Source organism: Myodes glareolus, chromosome 24, assembly GCF_982192425.1.
Source record: "Myodes glareolus chromosome 24, mMyoGla1.1, whole genome shotgun sequence".
Taxonomy (NCBI): domain Eukaryota; kingdom Metazoa; phylum Chordata; class Mammalia; order Rodentia; family Cricetidae; genus Myodes; species Myodes glareolus.
The window spans coordinates 44,945,323-44,953,595 of record NC_142049.1 but is presented as its reverse complement, the minus strand read 5'-3'; the positions used below and the strand labels follow the sequence as shown (position 1 = coordinate 44,953,595).

General features: G+C 40.4%; 1 pseudogene; it reads right to left on the bottom strand.

Moving 5' to 3' along the window:
* Positions 1 to 2,116: 2,116 nt before the first annotated feature.
* On the bottom strand, positions 2,117 to 6,341 carry LOC148118199 (mas-related G protein-coupled receptor member B2-like; annotated as a pseudogene).
* Positions 6,342 to 8,273: the final 1,932 nt, after the last annotated feature.

The following is an 8,273-nucleotide window of genomic DNA, read 5'->3' as shown; positions in this document are numbered from 1 at the left end:
AAAGAGCAAACTGGGAAGGGCATATGTTTTTAAAACCTCAAAAGCATAACCCAAGTGCCATATTTCCTCCAACAGGGCTTTACCTCATGGTCTTTTCAAAAACATTCTACCAACTTTGGACTAATGAATTAAATACATGAGCCTGTTTGGATCATTCTGTTCAAACCAGAACAATTCACTCCCTGGTCTCTGTAGGCTTTAGCCATATCATAAGGGCATGGTAATAGACCAGCAGGTAGACAAGCATGCGAGGGATGCTATCACCCACTGATACAAGGGAACGGATCTGATGAGAGTTTACCAAGGCCAGCTGGACTGGGACTGAACGAGGACGTGATCTAGCCAGATTCTCGGAATTTGGCCGGATTCTCTCAATGTGGCTGGCCCGAAGTCGTTCCGAAAAGCCATTGACTATGACACTGGGACCTGTTTCCTCTGCATATACTGGATTTTGGGGATCCAGTCTGTTTGGACACTCACCTTCCTGGACCTGGAGGGAGGGGGAAGGAACTGGAACTTCCCACAGGGCAGGAAACCCTGACTGCCCTGAGGGACGAAGAGGGAGGAGGAGAGGGAGTGGGGGGAGTGGGAGGGTGTTGGGAGGAGGGGCGGAAATGGAAACTTTTATAATTTAATAAAATTTACTAAAAAAAAAATAGAAGAGTGTATATATCCAGTCTACAAGCTTAAAAGAGAGAGAGAGAGAGAGAGAGAGAGAGAGAGAGAGAGAGAGAGAGAATGAAAATCAAGTAGGGTTTTGAAACCTTAAAGTGCACCCCCTGTAACACATCTCCACAATGAGGTCTCACCTCCTCAACATTTTCAAACCTCTCCACAAATTAGGAGCCAAGAATTCACCACTGTCAATCAAACCCCCACAGTAATAAACAACATGAGATCTCTACGAAATAACAGTGCATTGCTCACAAAACTTTTCTAAATATGAAATTTTTGCCACAAGAAAAAAGTGAATATTTACATGAGATGATATATACATTAGTTTGTTCAGCTGTAACAACCATTCCACGACAAGTATACCAATCTTCATGTTACAGTCCTCCAATTTGCACTCTAAAGTTTAGTTAAGAAGAGAAATGTGGACAGTACTGACCTCTCAGGCAGAGTTTTGACTGAAAAGGAAATGGAAATGAGGAGAGTAAAGAGATCTTCTGGGTCTTCATCGTTTCTTAGTCTTGTACCCAAACTTGCTTAAGGAAATATGTTGTTTTTCTTTGATTTGGTCATATATTGCTCTCTTAATTGTGCTTCAATTGAAATTATCACATATTTCAGTTTTAAAATGGAAATATCATTTTATAGAAAAATGTTACTAAAATAAGCAGAATTCAAGAAATAAAAGCTGTGGACACTGGTTCATTTGAAGCATGGTTAATTCCAATGAAACCTGGATAAAGAACTTCACTGAAAATTTGTCTTAAGGGATTAGACAATGAGGAAGGGGAAATCATGGCAAGGAAAAGAGGAAGAGAAACAACTTAATCAAGGAATACAAAGCAAGACCTTGTGAAGAGAATCACAGACGACTGTCTTCCTCTACATTCAGATGTGCATGGAGGTTGACAGACCTCATTACAAAATCTGGCCAGACTTTTCCAGTGTGGAAAATGGCAGATACAGTGAATTTGAAATGAAGGAAACCACTGACTAAAAAGAGATTTAAGATAGACTCTTGAGCATGCATATTTGTTTACTAAGCAGTTTGTGTAAGAAAGACACATAAATTACTCAAAAGCTATAGAAATTAATAATAACTGGCATTATCTATATAATACATAAGGTATATCTATATACCTATATAAGATATATAAGGTATATCTATATAACTCTTGAAGCACTGAAAAATATTGTTTGTAAAAAGGGAAGTTTAGCACATTATAACAATTATTTAACTAGTATAATTTCAGTGACTAAAGAAATGCAACACCTTTCTGCACCTTGTAAGCCATCAGATGAAGGAGGGATTTCTCAAGAAAAGGAGCAGTCTTTGCCCCCAGAGCACTTACAAGGAGCCACATCAAGTGGATATGATGAGGCCCTGTGTAAGACAGTTCCAGAAATACTGCAGTCAGTGTTTACATAAAAAGTTTTGTTCCACTCAACTCTCTGAGCTGCTGCACCAGACTGTTCACAGTTCTCATGGCTCTCCTGAAGAGCCCCTCTCTCCACCTTTTTTCTCCTCAGCAGTGTCCTGAAGGGCTCTCTGAAGAAGCAACTTCAGAGTCTTCCGCTGAAACCTGCCTTGCCTGATGGAGCCAACAAAGAAGTAAATGATGGGGTTGGCACAGCTGTTAACACAGGATAGGAATATTGTCACATGAAGGTAACAACTTTTAAATTTATACAAATATAAAAACCATATGTAAAAAATCCAGTAGATCCCCAAGGGGAGACCAAAGATTAGGAAGAAAAGCAGAGTGAGTATAATAATCACAAACAGCCTGGTCACAGGAATCCTCTGTGAGCCACAGAATATCTTCACCAGCAGGGTGAGACTGGACCCACAGAGAACCACAAATAAAACAAATAACCACAATGTTGTGAGGTAATCTAATGACTGACACCATAAATGTGAACAACTATTAAACAGTGATGTACATGCCCCCTCATGCAGGAGACTCAACAGCAGGGACAGAGCCCAAAGCAAGGCACATGTGACAGCTGATGTGTTCCTTGGGCGTTGGCAGCGATACCAGATGGGACACAATACAGACAGGCAGCGCTCAACACTAATGGCACTGAGAATGCTCAGGCCAGAAAGATAAGCAAATCTCGACACAGCAATATAAAATGAAGGGATGTTGATGATAATGGAGAAGATGGAAATGACCAAAGAAAGACAATGTACAAATTGAAAACTCAGGAAGAGCAAGTCAGCCACAGCCAGGTTGAGGATGTACACAGAGAAGGCATTTCTACACATGTGGAAGCCCAGAATCCACAACACAATGGCATTTCCTGCCATCCCAACCAGGGCAAATATGAGGGAAAGACAAAACATGGGTTGGAATAGGATGTCACAATATGAAGAATCACTGTAGATGCTTCCATTTGGTGCTATGATGGTAGTCTCCCAGGTTGGGATGTTGGAATCCATGCTTAGGAAATCTCCACAGGTGCTCCTGGAAGAAAAAATAAAATAAAAGGACATGAGCACATGATGTGCACTCTCTGATTCCCAGGACTACCCTGCTCTGTGGTAATGACTGAGCTGGTTAATGAGGAGAAGAAACAAGATTAGAGAGATTAAGTGTAATTTATCAAATTCAGTATTTCTAGAGCCTTAATTTAAATCCAGTTTGTATTTTTGGGCTATCTACAACCCATGGACTGTACTGATAAAGGTGCAGTTGTTGATCCCATAGAGATACTCAGTGTCTCTGACCATGTGAGAAAGAAACAAAATTGTGAACCCAATTTTTTTTTGTGCTAAAACTGCTCCTTCTCTGGTACAGAAACTTGGAAGCCAGAAACATGACCATCAGCTGCTCTCAGTTCTGGCAGGGGGAGTCTGTCAAATGTGAAAATATGGAAATCATGAAAGAAAGACATGAAGAAATGACAAATCTTACTAAAACACGTATGAAAGGAAGCAGACCAACAGGCTAAGGCTAATAAGTCTCCATTTCAGATTTAAAACTAGAAATCATAAAAATCTTTGAACATATCAAGAACATTTCTAGTTTGTTGTTATATCACAATTATCTATCTCTCTACTGAGACACAGTAAGAAATTGAGACTTTTCACTGAACAAAGGGATAAATTAGTTATAGACCCAAGAGTAGCTACAGATTGAGAGTAAATCTTTTGCATATAATAATTTAGAGTAAGTTAGTAACACAAAACGCATAGAAAAGAAAGAAAATTTTATTGCTGAACTTTCTGTCAGTCGAAAATTCTAGTGTGTTTGAAAGAATGACTTATGCTGCACGATAGCAGATGTTGGGCTTTGTCATACCCAAATCCATAAAAGTACAAATAAATGTTGATGCTCATAGCCTTGAAGAGTTTCAGTCCAGAATTTAGACATTGATTTGAAGTTAACTGAACTTCTAACCCTGTTAAAGAATAAAAAAGAAATTTTGCAGAAAGAAGGCGTAGGTACACAGGTCCCCATTTTTCCCGAGGCGCTATGCAGGGCTGTTCTGCTTCCTGGTTCCACTGCATCAGCTTGAGGGTGTAGCATAGAACTGCCCTCTCCTGTTATGTTGATTTCACCTATGGCCCAAGGGTGTAGCTTAGAGAGAACTCTTCTATCGTGGTAATTCCACCTGCAAGCAAGGTTCCCCCCCCCTCTCCACAGGCAAGGTTCCCAGGTCAGCTTTTCTCTGAGCCTGAGCACGCCCACCTGGCTTCCTCTTTTCTCTGTTCAGCTGCTCTCTGACCTTGGGTGCGGCCCCCTGACTTTTCTCTTTCCTTGATCCTGATGGGGGGCTGGTGTCCTTTTGCCCCACAGTATATATATCCGACTTATGGTTAATAAAGCTGCCATTTGCCACTTGCTCCTTGGCAGATGAGCCCGGTCTCTTTGTGTGTGTGTCATGTGTTCAAACCCTTAGGACAGTCGTCCGTTCTCGTGGGCTCGAGTCAGGAAAAGCGCGCCTGTTTCGAGGTTCGGGTGTCCACAGAAAAGTGCGGAAGCTTACAGAAGGAAAGAAATGCCATCTGGCTTGATAGAGGGATTGTGACACAGAAATATCTACAGGGGAGAAAGAGTATAATAGAAACCATCTACCAGGCAAGCAGCTTCCCTGTGGAATACCAGAGAGTAGAGAATGGGCGAGAAAGAGTTCCATGAATTCAAGAACAACCTAAATTACACAGTGCGGCCCAGAAAAGCCTGGGCTGAAGGTAAATAAAGGAAACAAAAACCGTGAAAAAATGGAAGGAAAGAAAGAAAGAAAGGAGAGATGAAGGGAGAGCAAGAGAGAGGGAGAAAAGGAGGAAGGAAGGGAAGGATGAAGGAAGAAAGGAATGGAAGGGGAAATAGAAAAATATCTCAAATTTGGAGACCTCTGGGGCTTGATTTAGAGATCAACCCTGAGTATCCTTTCTGCAAATGATTGATCTGAGATAAAAATAAAAACAAAAACAAAACAGAAGATTAATTCCATGACCTTACAGCATTAAGTATATCCTTTAATTTGCAAAACTACAGGGACAATCCAACAATGGTGACTGCCAAATGCACATGAAAAAGAAAGAGCCTATATAACAAGATGCAGTGGCGAGTGTCAGGAGTAGTTGTCACATAACAGATGCTGATGCTAAAGGATGCAGGCACATGTGTCATTTTACCAACAAAGTAAAACCTATTCCCCAAATAACAGAGTTCTTTGTAAACATCTTAGAGCAGGAAGAGCACAGAAAGATAATGTTCCACATCCTGAGAGAATATGTAACTGCCAATCAAGTGTCACAACCATCCTGATAGAAACCATTCTCCCTGTTTACACTGTCTTGGGGCTACCCTAGCTATCCAGCTTGATAACCCACCTTGGCCTTCTCTGCAGGTACTCACAGGCTCCTGATGAGAAACTCCCTCCCAAATATTGTTCTTTGGGATTCTCTCAGAAGTATGTAGTCCACAACCAACATGGGCACTCCAAAACGGTGACCAAAAGCTTACCAAAATATATAAGCAAGAACTAAAATCCAGATGCCCAGGTCCCATTGTAAAATTGCAAACAATATAAAAAATAAAAGCAATATATCTCTGCTAAAGTCTATGAATCCTATAATATGTAACCAAAGGAAGTACAATTTAGATGAAGCTCAAGACATGGGATTCAAAGAACAACTAAAAGCATGGAGTGAATGTCCTTGAGATTCCATATTATCTCAAACAAAATAACTATCATTAAGAATTCAAAGACAGGAAATGCTCATGAAAATATGGGCAAAGAGGAACACTCAGTTACAGCTGTTGGTGAGAATGCAAACTGAAACTACCACTACAGAAATCAGTAGGGTGATTCCTCAGAAAGTGAGATAAAACTGTTATAGTAAGAGTACTAGCTAATTTCATGTCAACTTGACACAAGATAGCATCAGCAGGGAGGAGGGAGGAGGCTCTACTGAGAAAATTCCTACATAAGATATGGCTGTCCACAAACCTATAGGGCATTTTCTTACTTAGAGACAGAGCAGAGGGACCCAGCCCATTATGAGTGATGTCATCTCTGAGCTGATAGTTCTGAATTCTATAACAAATATAGTTATGAGGTCAGAGACTAAGAAAAATAATAATACTTTAAGGGAAAAGATCTCAGAAAGCATCTTACCTTTCCTCCATTCTGTTTACTGGCGGTGGTAAACTGGTCTGTGGCAAACAGAAATGCTCTGTAAGTCAGTCATCAATATGAAACATGTCTGTAGTGCAGAAACTGTAGAGAAAATGATGTCGAAGAAAAATAATCAAGAAAGGAAGAAAGATCTGTGGCTTCCTATACTTGGATCTGGTTATAAATGAGGGTGTTTCCTTTGAGTCATGCTCTTCAATATTTGGCTGGTCTCTATCTCTTATCCAATGGCCAGGCAAATCCTATGGCTCCTCTTCCTTATTTGTGTTTCTTGAACCCAAAAGGCTTCAAAGTCAAACTGTGTGAGCCAGTGCTGTTGCATTGTCTGAGTATCCATCCTAACTTAATCTTTGCAAAAGTAGGAAACAATTTAACAACAAACATAAAGATCATGATCATATCTGATGGGTTTTTTGAATAGTGACATGGAATCTATCAGGTCGGTGTCGTGATCTTCAAACTACAATGCTTCCATCAAATAGCTAGCTAGGGAGGGACCTAAGGAACATTTGGACAGCAGTCTCCTGAGACATACTTCTTACTTCGAAAAGGCAGAAGACAGCCAAGAAAGAGGTCAATTAAAGACTCAACAACAGAGCCATAAAAAAGAGTCAATATGTCCTCTCCAAGAATGCTGGATAAAAATAATTGTATGAAGGACAAATTGAAGGAAACCAAAAAGGCAGCATAAAAGGATAAAACTTCAAGTAATAGTGCAGAGGGCCCCGACTCTGAGAAAGCAGGACAGAAAGGAGTCAGGTCTATGCGGTTTCAGAGGCATCTCTCAGGGTTTCTGCCTCCCACTTGACCTTGTGAAACTCATTAACTGTTTTTGCAAAGATAATTTCTTAGTAGCACTAGAACATTTCTCTTTTTATTATGTTTGCACGTGTGTTGGTATGTGTCTGTCTGATAAAATATGTACAGACATCTCGACTCTGCTTTTGGAGGACAGTGCTCAGTGTCTTTGGTTTTTTATCACTCTTCACTCTTGAGGAAGATCTCCTATTTAAAACTGGAACCAATTTACTCAGCCAGTCTAGTTAATGGTCATTCCCCAGGGACAGTCAAGTGCTATGAATATAGGCAGCCCATAACCCAGCATAAATGTGGGTGTTGGAATTTGAACTCAAGTCTTCTCATTTGCAGAGCAAGTGCTTTACCCACAGAACCACCTCCGGGGTCTGGGAAGATTTTATGATGAAGGATATCCAACCTCACCTTTACCACCTTTTAAATACAATGTTTTTAAAGAGATGAGATTATTCACTTGATTTATTTGTTTGATTTTTGCTTGCTTATTGATTTGGTTGGTTGGTTGATTGGTTGGCTTTCTTGTTAACCAGGAAATAATGTGATATGGATTCGACAGTGAAGATATTCTTGCTTCTTCAACAAACCAAAAGCACAGCACAGTCTGTTTCCTATCAGGCCCACCAAAGCAAGAAAGCTCAACAACCAAATGACCTCATCCTGGGACCTCTATTATAAGACAAAAGTCTTATAATGACATTGGAATATTCAGTATTCCCAACATTACAACCCAGTATCCTGAACCTTACTATGTCCTAAAAATAGAAAAGAGGTCTGAGCAGGCCATGTGGGGCAGTGATAGGACTCTGGGCCAATCACTGCTTCTATCCAGGAATAGGAGAGAAATCTAGGGCCCTCAGTCATGAAGCAAGGTCACTCTCAGAGACTTGTAAGCTCCTTCCTAGAGGTAGAAAGGAAATCATGATGGAGACATGAAGGTGGTGTCTCCTCTTGCTCAGATCTATGTGTGGATGCCATACTTCTTGAATATGAATATCTAAGGGGTTTGGCTTTATGAGGAGAGGGAGGCCTTTTGTGTATTGTGCAATTGAGAATCTAGTTCCGTGTCAGAGTTATATTAAGTGTTCATAGAATATAGAAACATTATTTGTAGTATGGCAGGAAAAACAGGAAGAAAG